Source organism: Eschrichtius robustus, chromosome 14 (assembly GCF_028021215.1).
Source record: "Eschrichtius robustus isolate mEscRob2 chromosome 14, mEscRob2.pri, whole genome shotgun sequence".
Classification (NCBI taxonomy): domain Eukaryota; kingdom Metazoa; phylum Chordata; class Mammalia; order Artiodactyla; family Eschrichtiidae; genus Eschrichtius; species Eschrichtius robustus.
Genome location: NC_090837.1, coordinates 94999325 through 95020284, shown reverse-complemented (window position 1 = coordinate 95020284; position 20960 = coordinate 94999325).

Genomic DNA, 20960 nt, shown 5'->3' with positions numbered 1-20960 from the left:
CCATTGGTTAGAATTTAGTGACATGCCCACAGTCCACTAAAAGGAAGGTTGGTAAATATTACCTTCCTCTTAAGCATGATATGCCCAGCTCAAATCAGAATTCTGTTACCCAATGGAATGGAAAATGAATATTGGGGGACATTAAGCAGTCATTGAAATATATACATATGTAATTATTGTATCACAATCTACATAATGCAATTTTTTTTTATTGACTAAAAGGAATCACAGTGACAAAGATTAGCAGTGCCTATTTTTATAGAAAGAGATGACAATGTCCCATAGCCTTTGGATTTTCAGGTCTCCTTGATAATGCAACATTAATTTAGGGATAGTTCCAGGAGTTTATACAGGTTGGAAATATTTCCATCGTAAGTAACAGAAATGCAACATTCTCCTAGGTACTGTACGCTCTGTACTTTTCACTTGTAGACCATACCACTATCTGAAGTTATTTTTATCTTTAATTTGCTTATTAAAAAAATTTTTACGGCCCCGTCCTCTAAGATGTAAACTCCATGAGGGCAGAGAAATTGTCACTCACATTTAATTCTATATGCCCCACATCTGCAAGACTTCCTAAAAAATAATAGCACCTACATATTTGCCAAGTGAGTTGCACTTCAATTATTTTTACAAGGCTCTCTTCCCAACTAGACTATGAGTGTTCTAATTTCAGAGGCTCTGTTTACTTACCTATTCTCCCACTCTGTTCCCAACAAAGTTCCAGGTACTCAGAAGTGGGAGTAGGAGGGAACAGGCAAACCAATAGGTTGGATGAATGTGAGGAGGACTTGATAAAGAAGTATTTTAGAAATTTAACAGTTACTATGTCTTTGGATTCCTTAAATAGAGTCCTTCAAAAGTCCTTTGTGGCCAAAATTCATTCCTGTACAATGCGCAATTTCTATTCCTTGAACAAGATTGAGTTAAAACTCGATGACTTGTCTTAAGACTTCAAGTAATCAGTTTGTTTATTACAGACTTATCAGGGTACTATCAGACTTATCAGGATAGTCTGTTTAATTCTCCTGTTTTTCATAATGCCAGTGAACTACAGTTCAAGATATTACACCAACACACACACAAAGATTGTATTATAAACTTTCCCTTAGGTAATACATACTGATAAAAATAAACATTATCAGCTTTTTATACTTCTACTTTTTAAATCAATGCTTTAGCATTATCTTCAATTTCATCATATCATATTAAAAGTTTTAAATCATTATTCTATTCATATACTTTCAAATTCCTAACACTACTTAATAAAGAAAATTACTCATAACATATTTTGGCACTTTCCTCTTTAATACTGGTTTCCTTCGACTAAGACATCATTAGATTTTCAGAAAGTATAACCTGAGTTCCTCTAAGATGTCTCAATAATCTAGACTTCTATTTTCCCATCTTTCGTTGAATGAGCACAGGTTCTGTGGCCAGACAGCCTGGATTCAATGTCATCTTTTCCATTTCTTAGCCATTTCACCATGAGTTAGTTTCTCAACACCTCAGTGTCCTTTCTTGCAAAAATGTGTATCATTAAGATAATTAAATAATAAGCTTGTAATAAGGATTAAAGGCATATGAAGGGCCGATAAAAGAATGTAGTACAAAGTAAGTGCTCAATAAATATTGCTTTTAATATTGTGTAATTATATACCTCTTCTGATATCTCAGAAGAAATTGTTGGAAGAACAAAGTCTATAAATGGGCATAAAAGTACTAAAATATCAAAGTGATGGCATCAAAGTTATAACATTAAAGTAAATGTGTGTACATAGCATTTGCATCATGCATGCAAGGACCACATCTCTTTACATGGCTACATTCATCTTAATAATCCAACAATGTTAATGTGGCACTGATTACCATTAAAATATAAAAGTATATTTATATACTTTTAAGACAGAGCTAATGCAGTTATTAGCTCTGCAGAGCTAATAACAGAGCTAATGCAGTTATTCTAAGAATCTGTTTCTATTATTAGGCAGTGAAAAGATAATAAAATATTCAGGGTGAAGAGGGAGAAAAAAAGTCAGTATAAATAAAACTGATCCCCAATAAAAGGAATTTCTTCTTTTTTACTGTTTCCACCCCACCCTCTCTGGCTCCATAGTTTTTGTTTTGATTTGCTTTTTTAGTGCTGTTTAGACCCAGATTTTCACAAAAGAGCTGTGGTTTTTTTTTTTAACAAGCAAATATAATTATATAATTTTTAATATTGTTTTTATACTTTACTCACAATCGGCTACTTCTTTCTATGAAAAGAAACAAACACGGCTTCATTTTCAAAAAGCTCTTTTTTTCAATTTAAACAACATAGTATCACCCATATTTTTATAATATGGCTAATGTTGCCATTAAAACAATAAGACATTCTTTTCAAATTTAAATATTTGACCTGAATTATTCAAGAAATAACCAAATCATTAATAGCTACATTGCTTTAAAAATGTTATTCAAATACCTATCTTTTATTTTAAAAACTGATTTAGACATCTTTTTAAAAATATTATAGCTTTTCAGGGAAAGGTGCAGAATTCAGCTTAACTGCAGAGGTATTCTAAAAAAATTATTTCAGAAAATAATTTGGAAGTGAATTAAACTAATCTTGTATAGCTTGAACTCCATGCTAGAAGATTTTCTTACAAGAGAAATGATCCTTTCTGTCCTATGCCCTCTTATTTTACATTTCCATTTGGAATATCTAGGACGATACAAATTTAACTTCTAATAAACTGGTTAATTCTCCCAAAATATTACCTTTGTGTATATAGCAAGCACTCTGAATGAGATTTTCTAAATAAATGAGACAACACAATATGTAATTTACGATGGGAACATTTAAAGGCTTAGTGTACCATATGGATTTAAAATTTCTTCCATGTAGAACACTATAATTTGTGCTCTATTTTCTGCCTGCCCTTTTATTGTACATACCTCAAAGTAGTTCCTTATGTCTATGTGTCTTTATCTTTTTTTTAATTGACGTATGGTTGATTTACACTGTTGTGTTAGTTTCAGGTGCACACAAAGATCTTCTCTTGTGCCTTCTTCTAAAAATATTATAGTTTTACATTTTACATTCAGATATATTCTCCATTTAGGTCAAGGTTCTTTTTAGATTTTTTTGCATATGGATAGCCAATTGTTTCAACGCCATTTATTGAAGCACTATATTCTTTCTCCATTTAAAAATATTGCGTATATCTGCCTTTGTCAAAAAGACAAAACTGTAATTATGGAGACTGTTTGGCATCGTTTGAGGCAGGCTGGAAAATTTGGTTTGAAGTTTGAGATTTGAGACAGGTCGTGTATAAAATTTAGGATATGGATGGCGGACATGTAATCCAACCAAAGCCTGGATTTTAAATAGACACATTAATAGTATCACATATCATTCACTTAACACTGTTAACATGGGCATAGCATGAAAGTACAAGATCCAGTGGAAAAGTGTTGATGTGGGAGTCTTATTAAGATAAAGACACATAGAGGGGGAGGAATAAATTAGGAGTTTGGGATTAACAGATACACAGTACTATATATAAAATAACCAACAAGGACTTACTATATACCACAGGGAACTATATTCACTATCTTTTAATAACCTATAATGGAAAAGAATCTGAAAAAGAATGTATATATATAAAACTGAATCACTGATCTGTCCTATTTCTGTGGGCCTATTTCGGGACTTCATATTCTCCTCTGCATGTTGTTCTCTTTACCAATATGCTGTCTTGATTACTGTAGCTTAAAAAACTGTTTTATTGAGGTATAATTGATATGTTAAAAAACTGAACATATTTACTGTTTATATTATTTGATGAGTTTAAAGATATGCATACACCCAGTAAACCATCACCACAATCAATGTAGTAAACACGCATCCCCTGCAAAATTTTCCTCCTGCCCCTGTGTGTGTGTGTGTGTGTGTGTGTGTGTGTGTATGTGTGTGTGTTTGTGTTGGTTGGTTGGTCTTGGTAAGAACACAACTTGAGATCTAACCTCTTAACACATTTTCAAGTATACAACTCAATATGGTTAACTTTAGGCTCAAGGTTGTACAGCAGATCTCTAGAATTTATTCATTTTTTGTAACTGAAACTATACCCATTGAACGACTCCCCATTTGTCCCTGTCCCCAGCCCCTGGCAACACCATTCTTTTCTCTGTTTCTTTTATTTTATTTGTTACTTATTTTTAAAATTTATTTATTTTATATATTTATTTTTGGCTTCGTTGGGTCTTTGTTGCTGTGCGCGGGCTTTCTCTAGTTGCGGTGAGTGGGGCTACTCTTCGTTGTGGTGCGCGGGCTTCTCACTGCGGTGGCTTCTCTTGTTGCGGAGCATGGGCTCTAGGCACCCGGGCTTCAGTAGTTGTGGCTCGCGGGCTCTAGAGCACAGGCTCAGTAGTTGTGGCCCATGGGCTTAGTTGCTCCGTGGCATGTGGGATCTTCCCGGACCAGGGCTCGAACCCGTGTTCCTTGCATCGGCAGGTGGATTCTTAACCATTGCGCCACCAGGGGAGTCTCCGTTTCTTTTAGCTTGACTACTTTAGACACCTCTTATAAGTGGAATCATGCAGCATTTGTCCTTCTGTGACTGGCTTATTTAATTTAGCACAATGCCCTCCAGATTCATCCATGCTGTTGAATACGGTAGGGTTTCCTTCTTTCTTAAGGCTGAGTAGTATTCCACTGCATGTTTATACCATATTTTCTTTATTCATTCATCTGTCCACATTCATCTGACACTTTGTTTCCATATCTTGGCTACTGTGAATAATGCTGCAACAAACATAGGTGTACAGATATCTCTTTGAGATCCTGAAAACAAGCCGTACATCTGATAAGCAGTTAATATCTAAAATATATAAGGAACTCCTACAATTCAATTACATATCTGTGCTATATATTATATATATTATTTACAAATATATTACACATATATATAATATATATTACAAATATATGCATAATATTCAAAATGGGCAAAATACTTGAATAGACATTTCTCCAAAGAAGACATACATGGCCAACAAGTACGTAAAAAGATGCTCAACATCATTAATCACCAGGAAAATGCAAATTCAAATCACAATGATATATCACCTCACATCTGCAAGAATAATCATAAGATAAAAGACAACAAGTGTTGGTAGGATGCCGAGAAAAGGGAACCCTTGTGTACTTATGTTGATGGGAATGTAAATTGATGCAGCCACTATTAAAAACAGTATGGCGGTTCCTCAAAAAATTAAAAATAGAACTACCATCTGATCCAGCAATTCCACTTCTGAGTACATGTTAGTCTTTTCTATGGAGAAGATTTTATTTCAAATATGAGTAGGAACACAGACCCAATCTCTCACACTGAACAAAGAGAAAGCAAAGCAAACCCTCTGATCTGCAGTTGCCATTCGTGCCTGACTTCCTCCGTGTCTTCGCTCCAAAAGTCTGTTACTAGCCTCAGTATCTGGCAGCCTGGCTTCCCGTCTGTCTTAGCTACGGTTTCTTAGCGATGCCTAGATTTGCTTAATTACTTAGCATGTGCTTCTGTGAGCTCCTAAAGTATTTTCGACACTTTCCCCCACTTATGTTTGCCCCACTCTAGGCCTACAAAGTATCTTCTACTTGTGCAGTGAAGAGACTGCTGACTACTGCACAAACATGTTTTCCTTTGAACATGTGTGTCTTGAAGCCCTCCCATCTGTGGGTGTTGCATATTTCATTTCAGCCTTGTGAGGGCAGGCAGAATGGGTGCTGGTACAGAGACTCCAGGGCCCTCCACATGGAACTCCAACACTGTCCAAGACAGAGCCTCTCAAGACAGGAAATTCTGTGATCTAGAGCAACTGACTTAATTAAGGTCTCGAAGCCTCACTGGCCTTCTTCTGTGAAATATTCTGTACATTATTGTGCTATCATGCAAACAAAGTAAAATAAGAATTATGAAGGACTTAGCACAGTACTTGCTATATATTTATCACTCAGTAAGTATTATTTGATGACGTCAATGATATTAATTGTATCCCGAGAAGCAAAAGAGACCAGGAGACTTCAAGGTGATAAAAGAAATATCCACCAATCCCTAAACAAGACACTTTCAAAAATCAAGTCATTAGACCCTGGAAAAGTTACCTAAGCCTGAAACCCTTTCATCTTAGACCCTAATTTTTATAATTACTATTTTTTGTTCCTCTTTTGTCTTTTTGTTCCTTCCTCATTTCTCAATCACTGGTAGTCAGATTTACTAGTTTAGTTTTGCAGAAAGAGAGGAAGTATGACAGTCCCTCAGAAAAACCTAGAAACTTTCTATTATACCTAGCCCACGTTTTCTCATGAATTTCTTGACTACCGGGCTGGAAACTTTCACAGACAAAACAATCCAGTAACATGGAATATTCTCATTTCAAATATCCTAATACTTTATGCTTCTCTACACGAGTCATTCACTGGTAACAAGTGAGGAAATTAGGAAATTGTGTTAATTCTTTATCTGGGCTGGTTATTTGTAATGATATAAACTGTGTTTAGTTCTTACTGCAGTCTAGTAACCATCACTAGTCCTATTACCCATTGCCCTTTCTTTGCTTCGACATTCGATTACTTCTCCCCATCTTCATTCTCAGCCACCTATGATCCAACTTCCTACTGCACTGAGAAGAGGAAGTAATCAGAGGGGTATCCCCACAGATTCCACTCCACCTCTTGCCATCTCCAAGCTCTGAAGGAGCTCCTCTCTAAAGCCGGGTACCTACTGAGCATTGGTGCCAGGTCTTCTAAACTACTCAGAGCACTGCTCCAGGAAACAACTCTGTCCCTCCTATTTCTATTTTTCTCTTTCTAAAGGAACTATCCAAAAACATGTTTCTTCTATCTATCTATCTATCTATCTATCTATCTATCTATCTATCTATCTATCTATCTATCTATCTCTATCTATCTATCTATCTATCTATCTATCTATCTATCTATCTATCTATCTACCAACCTTCCTACCTACCTATCTATCTATATTTGGACCCTATTTTTTTCCAGCATTGCCCTAGTTGCCTTTCTCTTTATAGAAAAATGCCTTAAAACTGTCCTTTGTATTTGCTATCTCCAATTTCTCTCCTCCTGTTAAACCCACCAATCACATTTATGTCTCTCCCACTCAAATGAAAGAGGTCTTATCAAGGCCCCAAGTGATCCCATATAGCTAAGACTTCCCCCTTTGCATTTTCTTGGCAACTGGGTCAAACATCAATTGACCATAAGTGTAAGGGTTTATTTGTGGAATCTTAAACCTATTCCACTGGTCAATATATCCCCACTGTCTTGATTCCTCTGGCTTTGTATGCAGTTTTGAAATAGGGTAGTATAAGTTCTCCAGCTTTGCTCTTTTTGGAGAGATTGTTTTGTCTATTCTGGATCTCTCACATTTTCATATGAATTTAAAGATCAGCTTGTCAATGTTTGCAAGCAAAGCCATTTGAAATTGTGATAGTGGTTTTGTTGAATATGTAGATTAATTTGGTTAGTATGGTCATTTTCACCCAATCAACATCACGTTTTGCAGTTTCTAGTATTTCTTTTTCTTTTTTTTAATAAATTTATTTATTTATTTTTGGCTGTTTTGGATCTTCGTTGCTGCACGCAGGGCTTATCTAGTTGCGGCGAGTGGGGGCTACTCTTTGTTGTAGTGCGCAGGCTTCACATTGCGGTGGCTCTCTTTGCGGAGCACGGGCTCCAGGTGCATGGGCTTCAGTAGTTGTGGCATGTGGGCTCAGTAGTTGTGGCCCACAGGCTTAGTTGCTCCGCGGCATGTGGGATCTTCCTGGACCAGGGCTCGAACCCGTGTTCCCTGCATTGGCAGGCAGATTCTTAACCACTGCGCCACCAGGGAAGCCCTCTAGTATTTCTTAAAACAAAGAGCTTTCAATCAATGCCACAAAAATAGTTAATATTCAAATGAGTCCTGCATCTTCATTTTTGCAAAGGAAAAAAATCCTCTTGCATCATACCGAGAAAAATAACGACAGATTCTTCAGAGACAAACCCCGAATCAAACTTCAAAACACAACATGGTGCTAAATAAAATGTTCATCTGCTCAGGCCACATTACCCCAAATAGGTCAAGTGACTTCACAGTTTTTCTGTTTCCACAAGAAAAATGGTTGTGTGTGTGATTCCCATTAATTTAGAGTGCTTTCAGCCAGTTTTCTTATGGAAGAAACTTTTTTTCCCAAAATTAACATTAGATCATATACTTCTGGTAAGTTATACAGGCTATAGTTGATATCTTTCAAATTTCTACACTCCCAGGACACAAAGTTTTGGTTTTATTTTCAAATATACAAATATAATAAATGCCTTAAAGTATGTATAAAGTATTTTGCCACATAAATACTGCATGCCACATAGAACAGATATTGAATATAGTTGAGGAAACTCGTGATATAATCATTTCATGCCTCTTTTTTTCGTCTACACCACCATAAGTAGAAGGTATATTCCTTTTAACTTGCTTGAATCGTTTATGTAAAGGGAACCATAAAGGAAATTTAAAGCTAAAAGAAAATAACGGAGGTGCATTTGTTTATTTGTCTTCATTTTTCTCTCAAGAATGCCACAAGGCAGAAAAACTCACTATTTGCATCAATGTTGCTTGAGGGAAAAACTTTGCTTAGGAATAATTTTGAGAGTGTTCCAATATGAAAACAGCTGCTTGTTTGAATGTCCAAAGTTGTTTTTTTTTTTTTTTTTTTTCCCATAAAGCAAAGCAGAATAGTCTTGGGCCTATAAAATTTTCGTAGCAGATGTCAAAATCCTCAGTAATTTCCCCATGAAGCATCTAATACAGATCAACATGGTTTCCTGGTGAACCTGCCAGGATGCATTAGGAACAAAGTGTACCCCACAGCTACCTAAACAAATTAACATGCTGTATGGAATTATTTGATAGAAACCAATTACATTTTGTTAACTTTCAACCAAAGATAATAATTTTAGTTTTAGAATAGTTCACACGGAGCCATTTTTGAGAAAATAATTAAATACCAAGCCTAACCGCCTATTAAGGACATATTTTGTTTGTGATAATACAACCAAATTATCAGTGTTTAGATCTATCAGGGGATTCTTCTGAATTGTCAAATGTTATTCAAAGGCAGTTTTAACAAATTCATTAAGAACAAATGCTTGCTTCATAGCAAACACTGAATAAATATATGGTGAATGACTGATTAACACAATGAATAAATGCACATCAATAGATAAAAAAATATACGAAGTCATTACATCACTTCTCTGCCCACAGAGTCAGATACCAATCAACAGAAGATTTGTGGTCTTCAATATCTTTACAATCCATGTTAACGTTCTACTACTCTTGTTAAGTTTCTAAGATGTTTTACATTTAAGACGTAATTTTTAAAAGAAAGAAAGAAGAATTTTCCATATATTTTGAGAAGTGGTGATTAGAGAGCTGGGGCTCTGGAGTCATGCGGGTGTAGTTGAATCCCGATTCCACCACATAAGAGCTGTTTGTCTTTGGCCAAGTTAATCAACCTCTCTGAGCCTTAGGGTCATCAACCTTAAAATGAGAATAGCGTTAATATTTAACCTCAAAGTTGTCATTAGAACTAAATGAGATGATGCATGTAAATCACTTAGCATTGTGCCTTGCACAAATTAGATGTCGAGTTTAGACATTAATTTTAGCACACTTCTTATTGTTCCTTGCAGTGCTTTATTTTGGTAAATGTTTTGTCATCATGACAAATGTATTTTGTTTCAGAGGATAAATTTAAATTTCACTGGTTGTGAACACTGGTTTAACATACCGTAGAAACTGAATAACTTTTTGAGATATGATACGTTAAAAATGTATTTTTCTTCCCTTTTGCTTCAAACCATTGTCAAATTATTGTAAATTTAATTTGTTCCTGCCTATTTATCCATCTGGCATTTTATTTCTCTCACTTCCATTGTGTTGAATGAATGGTCATCTTAAGCTAGGCTCTCAGGAATTATGCATGCAAATGTCTGACTTGCATTTGCAAAATGAATGATTTTGATTCCATATTGCTTTGATAATAAAACCAAACAAAAACCCTAACATTATTACGGATAACTACTTTGGGAAAAACAAATGCAATGTTTTATCAGAATTAAAATGATAAGTAAAAATGTTTTAATGGTTATCACAATACCACAAAGCCAACCAAATGTAAATGTCTTAATAATAGAAACTATAATTAAGTCTATGTATTTCAGCTCTTTAGTTATTATATATCTGATGGAGTAGCAAACCTGTGAGCATGTCTGCCTATGTACAAAGACTTAATGCTTGATTTTTTCCCCAAGTCTTTGCAGAATTATGCATTTTGCTAAAGTATTAAATTAAAAGATACAGAATCAAACATCAGTTACCCAAATGCTAAGGTCTGAATGCTTCTGTCTACTCCACATTCGTATGTTGAAATCCTAACCCCACAGGGAGATGGTATTAGGCGGGGAGGGCTTTCAGAAGTCATTAGGTCATAGGGGTGGAGCCCCATAAATGGGATTAGTGCCCTTAGAAGAGATTCTGGAGAGCTCCCTCTCCTCCCCCCACCATGTGAGGACAGGACCAGGGAGGGGGCCCTCATCCAACCATGATGGCACCCTGATCTCAGACTTCTAGCCTCCAAAACTGTGAGGGATAAATGTCTGTTGTTTATAAGTATCCTGTCTATGGTATTTTGTTACAGCAGGCCCAATGGTCTGAGATACCAAATGTCAGAGAATTGACATGTTATGAATAGTCATATTGCCTTTCACTATTATAAGATTTTATATCGTGGAAATAGTCTTTTACATTTTTATTTATGTCTCACAACAATTCTTTTAGGTGTACAGGAATAATCATCCTGCCACTCTTTATTAGGAAATTAAAGAGAAGGCTCTAAATTAATAGAAATTACAAATCTACCTGATTTGTGAACCCATCTACCTGACTTTTACATTATATCACACTGCCTCTCCCATTAAGAAGAATTTAAAACTGCATTTATTTGTTTAAAAGCCTTTTTATTGAAATGCATATAAAATACATTACCTATATTTGCAAGGTACAACCACATAATTAATGGTTAATGATGTATGCATCATTGTGATTAGAACACTGGAGCAATGAAGCAACCACAAAGGAACTCTGAGATGTGTTTACCCACTGATTGTTAAAGTAATAATAATCACTGCTCAACTGATAACATCAGAACTTTATAGACTGATCCATCCTCTAATTACAGAGGCTTAATTTCTAGTCTTATGCTAATTACCAAATCTTTATCTCTAGGCTTAATGGTTCCCTTAAAATCCACAAATATATATAGGTAAGAATCAAATTTCTGTCTGTGAATCCCACAGGGACCCTGCCTCAACAATTCCAAAACTGAAATCATTTTTATATCCTATTATCCAGAGCCTGATTTAGTTTCGTAGTACCTCAACTAATGGCAAGACCATACCACTCAAGTCAGAAACCTTGGAGTCATCCTGGGTGACTTCTATGGGCCACATTCACACTTGAAATTATTCACATCTTTAGTAGGTTTTATCTCCAAAATCATTTTTTTCATCCATTTTCTTCTCCATCTCCCTGGCACTGCCTTAGTCCAGGCCCTCATCACTAGATTATAAAGTTTCTTAACTGCTTGGTTCTGACTGTGATGGAGAAACTTAAAGAAAAAACAGCAAGCCCGAATCCCTAGTCTTTGCTCAAGGCACACAGAGAAAACAACAACAATATTTAGATGTTCGTGTTACACAAACTGTCAGTTCTAGAACACAGGTCAGATGGTAGATAATCAAAGCAAACATTGATCCCGTGGGTTGCCATATCCCCATGTAAGTTCAAATCACAACTTTGCCTGGTCCCACGTGAATATAGGACACGTGTTTGGAAAGAGCAGGATGTGAGCATTGGAATGAACTATGGCAATTTTAAGATGACCTGTGGTACCCCAGACCCTGAAAGCACCAACGAGCCTTGTTTAAAGCTAAAACAGCTTCTAAATGATAGGGAAATTTCTAGGTCATCTCAGCCAACTCGGGATCCCTTCAGTCATGTCTGGGTCTTACAGTCCTCTGGGTTTGCACATAAGGTCCCTGCAGTGGGGATGAAAACAGAGGAGAGCTGTCCTGTGACTATATTAGATGAGGACAAGTGGTCATTGGGTGTCAGCTGCTTGAACTAATCATGTGGACACCTGTATCCTATGGATATTGGGGTTCAACTTGCCAAATCAACATGCTTGTCCTTTCCTTCTAGTTCCTACAATAGGATTTTATCTTAAGTACATTTGCATCCTTCTTGGGTTACCAGGAAACATCTGACTGCTTTCCTGTGACAATTTATACCTAAGAGGACTCAGGTCCTTATGCCTTCTGTGGAGGTGCCTACACAGGTAATTTTATTATAGCTCCCTGTATTTGCTGAATAATGTAACAATATGTGAGTCATCTCATGACCGGCAACCAGGTATGTGATTTTATATAAATATATCGATATTTATGTCATCTATATCTATATTTGTATCTCCTGACCCGTTACCTTGACTATTAAACCTTTAGACCTCTCCGAGGCCTGCACCTATAGCCTTCCTTTAGGGATTAGCCAGAAGGCAGGTGGGGCAGAGAAAGCAAACGGGAATTTCTCAAGAATGCACCAAAGTCTAGGTCAGTGAATGGTAAACTTTTTTTAAATGGCCTGCTAATAAATATTTTTAGCTTTGCAGACCATATAGACCCTGCCATAACTAAGGAAGCCATGGGCAACACGTAAAGGAATAAAAGTTTTCCAATAAAACTTTATTGACAAAAACAATCTGCAGGCTGAGTTTGGTCCTTGTGCTGTCATTTGCTAGTTTATGGACCCCTGGAAGCCTCTGCTTCATCTTTCGTCCCTTTCTGAGAGATAGCAGGTTTGGGTGTGTTCTCCCAAACTTTACACCTTATATCGAAGTCTTAACTTTTGAAATTAAAAAAGAAAACCAAACAACTAAGAATATGTGTCTTTTGTCCTTCCCTGCACTGTCATTATAACCCTCCCTGAGGTCTGGGTATGTGTGGATGACCACAGGGCAGGGCGGAAGGGCAAACATGACTGGTATGCGTGGGAGAAAAACCTATGGGATCATCTATCAACAGTTCCCTGATGCACTATTTTTGTCTGCATGTTCTTTTTCTCTCCCTATTTCTTTTTTTTGGAAATTTCTTTATGTAATGGATTCTGCTTTGCATTTAGGACTGACTGTGTATTTCTGGCTCCTCTCCAGACCCTTAAGGCAAACATTTGGAGTCAATCTCATCCTTTGATGCAGTGCTGAGTAAGGAAGTGTTCCCACGTCTAAGTAAGAGCCAACTGCAGAATTGAATCTTTTCCAGATTTTATCAAATATCTTGATAGAGAATAATGGTGACAACTTTGTTTATGTAGTGTTTCTCAATGTTGTTTTATAAACCGCTTCTGAGGAAGTGTCTCATTAATCCTAAAAATATCCCCATATGAAGTTCAAACATTTTTTTGTTAACATGTTATTTTAAGAAATCAAAATGCTTGTGTCATCATTATATCATCATTATTTATTCATCAGTCTGTGGAATAAATATCAAGTCCACGTTTACAGAGATTATATAACATCAATTTTAGTAACAATCACAGATGATACACACATAATACCTCAATTATACTTCTCCGCAAATCAGTGATTCCTTGAATTATGCCTAAATCATGAAACATTATTAAACATAAATTTGCTATATGATAATTTATCATGACTCAAAATATATTGATGACTTAACTCCCTGTGGTTTTAAGCGAAGAAAAAGAACAAAGGGAGTTTTTAGTTTCCTCTGTATTTCCCCAAAGTACTTACCTATTCTCTCCTGAAGAACTAACAGTAAACGAAATTGCCTATATCTGCAACTACACTTTGAGCTATTTGATATTTGGAATTTATTACTTACCTTTGATATTTCTAATACTTAGCAGAGTTCTTAGAATGTAGTAGATAATCAGTAATATTGTTGAAAGTAACAGATATATAAATAAATGAGTACTATTGCACATCAAGTCATTTTCAAAAAGATAGGATAGAGAGACCTTCAAGATGGCAGAGGAGTAAGACGTGGAGATCACCTTCCTCCCCACAAATACATCAGAAATACATCTACATGTGGAACAACTCCTACAGAACACCTACTGAACGCTGGCAGAAGACCTCAGACCTCCCAAAAGGCAAGAAACTCCCCATGTACCTGGGTAGGGAAAAGAAAAAAGAAAAAACAGAGACAAACAATATGGACAGCACTTGCACCTCTGGGAGGGAGCTGTGAAGGACGAAAAGTTTCCACACACTAGAAGCCCCTTCGCGGGCGGAGACAGGGGTGGCCGGAGGGGGAAGCTTCGCAGCCGCGGAGGAGAGCGCAGCCACAGGGGTGCGGAGGGCACAGCGGAGAGATTCCCGCACGGAGGATCGGCGCCGACCACCACTCACCAGCCCGAGAGGCTCATCTGCTCAGCCGCCGGGGCGGGCGGGGCTGGGAGCTGAGGCTCAGGCTTCGGAGGCTGGATCCCAGGGAGAGGACTGGGGTTGGCGGTGTGAACACAGCCTGAAGGAGGCTAGTGCGCCACAACTAGCTGGGAGGGAGTCCGGGGAAAAGTCTGGAGCTGCCGAAGAAGCAAGAGACCATTGTTTCCTGGTGCACGAGGAGAAGGGGTTCAGAGCACCACCTAAACGAGCTCCAGAGACAGGCGCGAGGCGCGGCTGTCAGCGCGGACCCCAGAGACGGGCATGAGATGCTAAGGCTGCTGCTGCCACCACCAAGAAGCCTGTGTGCGAGCACAGGTCACTCTCCACACCTCCCTCCTGGGAGCCTGTGCAGCCCGCCACTGCCAGGGTCCCGTGATCCAGGGACAACATCCCCAGGAGAATGCATGGCGCACCTCAGGCTGTTGCAACGTCACGCTGGCCTCTGCTGCTGCAGGCTCGCCCTGCATTCCAATTATAACTACCATACCCCTCTCTCCCCCCCCCCCCCGACTGAGTGAGCCAGAGCCCCCTAATCAGCTGCTGCTTTAACCCCATCCTGTCTGGGTGGGGAACAGAGGCCTGAGGGTGACCTACACGCAGAGGTGGGTCCAAATCCATAGCTGAACCCTCTTGTAGACTTCAGACTATACTACAAAGCTACAGTAACCAAGACAGCATGGTACTGGCACAAAAACAGAAATATAGATCAATGGAACAGGAGAGAAAGCCCAGAGGTAAACCCATGCACATATGTTCACCTTACGTTTGATAAAGGAGGCAAGAATATACAATGGAGGAAAGACAGCCTCTTCAATAAGTGGTGCTGGGAAAACTGGACAGCTACAAGAAAAAGAATGAAACTAGAACACTTCCTAACACAATATATGAAAATAAACTCAAAATGGATTAAAGATCTAAATATAAGGCCAGACACTATAAAACTCTTAGAGGAATACATAGGCAGAACCCTCTATGACATAAATCACAGCAAGATCCTTTTGACCCACCTCCTAGAGTAATGGAAATAAAAACAAAACTAAACAAATGAGACCTAATGAAACTTAAAAGCTTTTGCACAGTAAAGGAAAACATAAACAAGATGAAAAGACAACCTTCAGAATGGGAGAAAATATTTGCAAATGAAGCAACTGACAAAGGATTAATCTCCAAAACTTACAAGCAGCTCATGCAGCTCAATATGAAAAAAGCAAACAATCCAATCCAAAAATGGACAGAAGACCTAAATAGACATTTCTGCAAAGAAGATATACAGATTGCCAACAATCTCATGAAAGGATGCTGAACATCACTAATCATTAGAGAAATGCAAATCAAAACTACAAAGAGGTATCACCTCACACCAGTCAGAATGACCATCATCAAAAAATCTACAAACAATAATTGCTGGAGAGGGTGTGGAGAAAAGGGAAACCTCTTGCACTGTTGGTGAGAATGAACATTGATACAGCTACTATTGAGAACAGTATGGAGGTTCCTTAAAAAACTAAAAATAGAACTACCATACGACCCAGCAATCCCACTCCTGGGCATATACCCTGAGAAAAGCATAATTCAAAAAGAGTCATGTACCCCAATGTTCCTTGCAGCTCTATTTACAATAGGCAGGACACGGAAGCAACCTAAGTGTCCATCATCGGATGAATGGATAAAGAAGATGTGGCACATATATACAATGGAATATTACTCAGCCATAAAAAGAAATGAAATTGAGTTATTTGTAGTGAGGTGGATGGACCTAGAGTCTGTCATACACAGTGAAGTAAGTCAGAAAGAGAAAAACAAATACCGTATGCTAACACATATTATTGAAAATATTTTTTTCACATATGAAAATGTGCGAACTTTGTAACCAACCTGAAAATCATTACTCAAAGATCAGTTCCAGTTCAATAAATACTAAATCAAATTAATAAATCAAGATTGGGATGCTAGAAAAACACTGATAGTAAAAGTTGAAATCAATTAAACACATAGATAAGTATACAGTGAAAATGTAGTCTTAAATGAAATATAAATGACCAAAATCTTTGTAAGAATATATTTACATAGGTAAAAGATACAATAAAACTATAGTGCTTGTTTTTGTATTTCACAGCAATAAAACCTAAAAGAAAAACGAGATGAAAACTTAGATCTCTATATATTTAGAGGATTCTGGATTCATTTCTCTCCCTTCAAAATTTATGTTACAGATAATAACCATAATCACATTGTGAATATATACGTAATATCATGATAACACCAAGGTAGACGTATCTATTATTTTTATAAGACAGGTGAAATTAAGGAGATACATTGATTTTTAAATCCAGGTGTAAGAAGACAATGGCATGCAATAGAAATAATATATTAAAAGGAAGAAAACCAGAATAAGAAGAAGCAGAAATCAATGGGATAGATAGATAATAGGTAGATAGATGGATAGATAAATAGATGATAGATTATTAACAGAAATAGGAAAAGAAGAAAACCCAAAATGCATAAATATTTTCCTGAGAGATAGTTTATCATTGTGGATGAGAGCTTGGGTTTCAACATCATATAGTCTTACATTCACATTTTAGTTCTGTTATTTTCTCTGTGTATGGGCTTGGGCAAGTTACCTAACTCCTCTAAGCCCTAACTTTCTCTTCTGGAAAATAGATTGTCAGTCACTACGTGTTTGTAAGAATTAAATGAAATAATACATATAGTAGTCCATAGTGAGAAATAAACAAATGATGCCTAATATTGCCTAATAATACTAGGGTATTATCAAAATCAAAAGGACTTCTCAAGTACTGGATGAAAATGATTTAAAAGAAAGGAAAACAATTAGACATGCCCCAAACTTTTAAAGATAAAAGAAGAAAAACTCTGTGTGTGTGCACCAAAGGCAGTAAAGATTCGTTCTTTTTCTCCTTAAGGTCCTTGCTAGAAATAGTTGACAGAAGGCAACAAAGCAACACCAGGCTTTGAGAGTGATGGTTATGATTTTAAAGTTCTGTGAATTACATAGATAGCCTTTACTGAGAATGTGCTATGTCTTGGACACATCTGTAAGTGCTCTGGATACCTCGATTCAGGTAATCCTCACAAAAATCTTATGAGGTTTGAACTATGATTGAATCACTTTTTAACCACTGGGGAAATTGAAGCACAGGGTTAAATAGTTTTCCAAAGTCACACAATTAGTAATAGCAGAGTTGGATTTCAAATCTTATCTTTCAGCCCTAGGGTCTGTGTTTTAAACCACTACATTTTGTGACTTTGAACCATTACCATGTTATGCTCTAACCTCCCACGCTGTACCCAGCCACGCCGATGTTTGCAATCTCAGGGTGAGAAAGGCTTTTCAGCTCTGCAGGTTTGCACGAGTACTTCCTGAAAAGTGTGGTTTACAGCTGCCTGAGATGTGAATAAAAACCAAGAACTCAAGAATGGAAACTCATTTTTTCAAGAGAGGGTCTGAGCGTCAAAACTGTAAAACACATAGAGCCGCACATTTACATGGAAACTAAATATTCATAAAGAATAAAATGTATTTGTTAAATATTCTTAAAGATAGTAGCTAAAAAGTAAATTTCATCCAAGTTAAGAAAGAATGGATGTGTGAAGGACATTTCTGAAAGAAAGAAATAGAAATATTGTTACTGAAAAGTGAATTAAGTTGTTTTTACCATTGTGTGAACTTAATACTTTATATTTGAAAATACAAGCCATTCAATTAAGAACACCTAAAATTCCGAATAACATTGAGTTCAACGAACCGGATACAAAACCAAATCTGCTCTTGGTTTACATCCTGGGTGCTAAGACCGGAAGGATTGACTTTGTCCTTACAATATTTTTTCTCCAATTCAGAATAGGTGTGTCAGATTATATAGCTTATTTTCATTCATAATTTAAATTACTCATTTTATGTTGTTCTGAATTCCTGTTTATTAATTCCATAATAGGTGTTTCGCTCTTTTTTTTTTCCCTTAAGGAGAACATTGGTGTCAGATATTCTCATTATACATGACATAATTGACCTCCTTGACCTCCCAGGTAGGGTCACAGAAGGGTAATAAACAATCTAGTTTCCAAACGCGAAGCGCTAGAGGCCCCTGCAAGGGTGACTTTCCTGTGACATGCCATCCTGGGCATTTGTGCCTGGAAAAAAGGCAAGCCGGTCACCTCGAGGAAGCCCTCCTCAAGCTTCTGCAAATAGTAACAGTTACCCGTGAAATTCTACCTTCAAACCCAGCACCTCTCCTAAGCCCAATTCCAGAGTATTCGACTTCATAGTTAAAACGTCCACGGGGTGTTCTACCTCAAATGTTTTCTGAGCCAAATACACACCTTTCACCAGATGTGTGATGTCTCCTTATTTCAACGTTTCTCTTAGTGGACAGCACTCTTCTTCTGAGGTGTCTGCGTCAAACTAGATTATTGTGGATACATTACTCAAATTTACACAAGCACTTCACTATCATTTTTCTTTATTTTCTAATCACAATATTTCTGTTTGCATTTTCTTTCTCATTTCTTATGCATAATTCAATAGCTGACTCCACTTGCAGGGAACTTCAATAAACTCCTGGCTTGGTTCCTCATAATTTTCTTTCTCTAACTTGGTTCTTGCCTCAGTTCCAAGGTTTACATCACTAACTGACGCTATAACTATACTGTTTCATCAATGAAGCTAAGTTCTTGGAAGGCAAGAATCATGTCTTTACCTTTATACAAAAAAGAATGCCCTGCAGTGTAGGAAAGATGTAAGAAGGAGGGACAAAAAGACAGTGCCTTGAAAAATTGTGTTAAAATTTATTATGTTAAGTGGATTAAGTTAAAGTTTATTATTAAAGTTGTTATGAAAAATTGCATGCATCTTAGATCTTGAGTCAGTCACACATTCCTATCTGACTCTTAGAACTCTCAGTCACAGGGTCTAATGATTATATGCAACATTTATTCAGCTCCATTTATCTTCTAAACATTTTATAATCATGACTGAATGTTGTCATTTCCCATGTTGATAATAAATGTTAAATTGGAATTTACAGATACACACACCAACGAGGTAAGTCACCCCAAACCACAGAACAGGTCTAAAGCATTTAACTGTTCAGATTTTTACCCTGGGATCAGCATTTAATGCCACTCCTCAGACGTGCCAACCACTGCCAATCAACCTCCTTCATACAGGAGAAAAGAATAAAATAGCAGCTATTGTGGTGTAGGAAGCTTAAAGAAAAAAGCTAAAAAGAATATACTGAGAATAAGCCTTGTCATATATTAGATACACAAACATTTTGTCAAATAAATGGATGGACCCACGTGCTCATAAACACATATATTTTTATGTATATGTGGAACTGAATCACTTTGCCGTACACCTGAAACTAACACAACATTGTAAATCAACTATAATCCAATAAAATAAAAAAACATATATTTATGCCCATGCACGTATGGTAACAGCTTAAAAATAAAGTTTATTTAAATATATATTTAACTATAAGTATTTTATATATGCATAAAATACATCAACCGTATTACAGACAATGCGGTATTCAGTTACTACTGATATTAACTTCAGAAATAATGCAAAATATGAAGATTACAAAGACTAGAATTGATCAAGAAAACTGAAAATAAACATGTGAACAACGTGAGAAAAAACTTCGCCAATATCCATATACTGTTTTGCCAACTTATCCCCATAATATGGTTAAAATAATATATCTATTTAAGTGATGCCTAAATGTATTTTATCAAGGCAGGAAGGCATGTGGAAAATGCCATCAAATAGATTTTAGTCTGTTGAGACATTGCCTGCAGTTCTACAAAATAAGGCAATAATTTTGCCTTACGGTTTCACTTTTCTTCCAAATTCATACTGTTATTATGTGAAGTCCTTTCCTATTGTCTATATAATGAGTTTGCTGTGACAATTCTTCTTTTCGACTGAGTCTGTAATGCATTTACTGGCTGCACCATGAAATTTATTTTACTTTCACAGCACTTTTTCCTTATTAAAGTGCACATTTATCTATGGAACCTGCTGGGTCCCATGATTTATGAATATGATTCTGACAGACGACTATATTGTATTTATATCTGAAAGTGAATTAGCAGGTAGAATAATTATAATGTTAGCATAATTGCAACTTATGTCTGTTTAACAAAATTCCACTTTGAAAATAGTTGTTTGAGCTTCAACTCAAAGTGTCTATCTCAGCAAGGAGTCATTAGCAAATCGCAGCATACATTACTTCGTTAATTTGGTGTCACTCCTAGAAGGCTTTCCAAACCTGCCAACCTTTTCATGTTACAATGTTTTGCTCCAGGATTTGTCACTAAGGTGTCACCTGACTCCCAGGACAGTGCTGGATGCTACACAC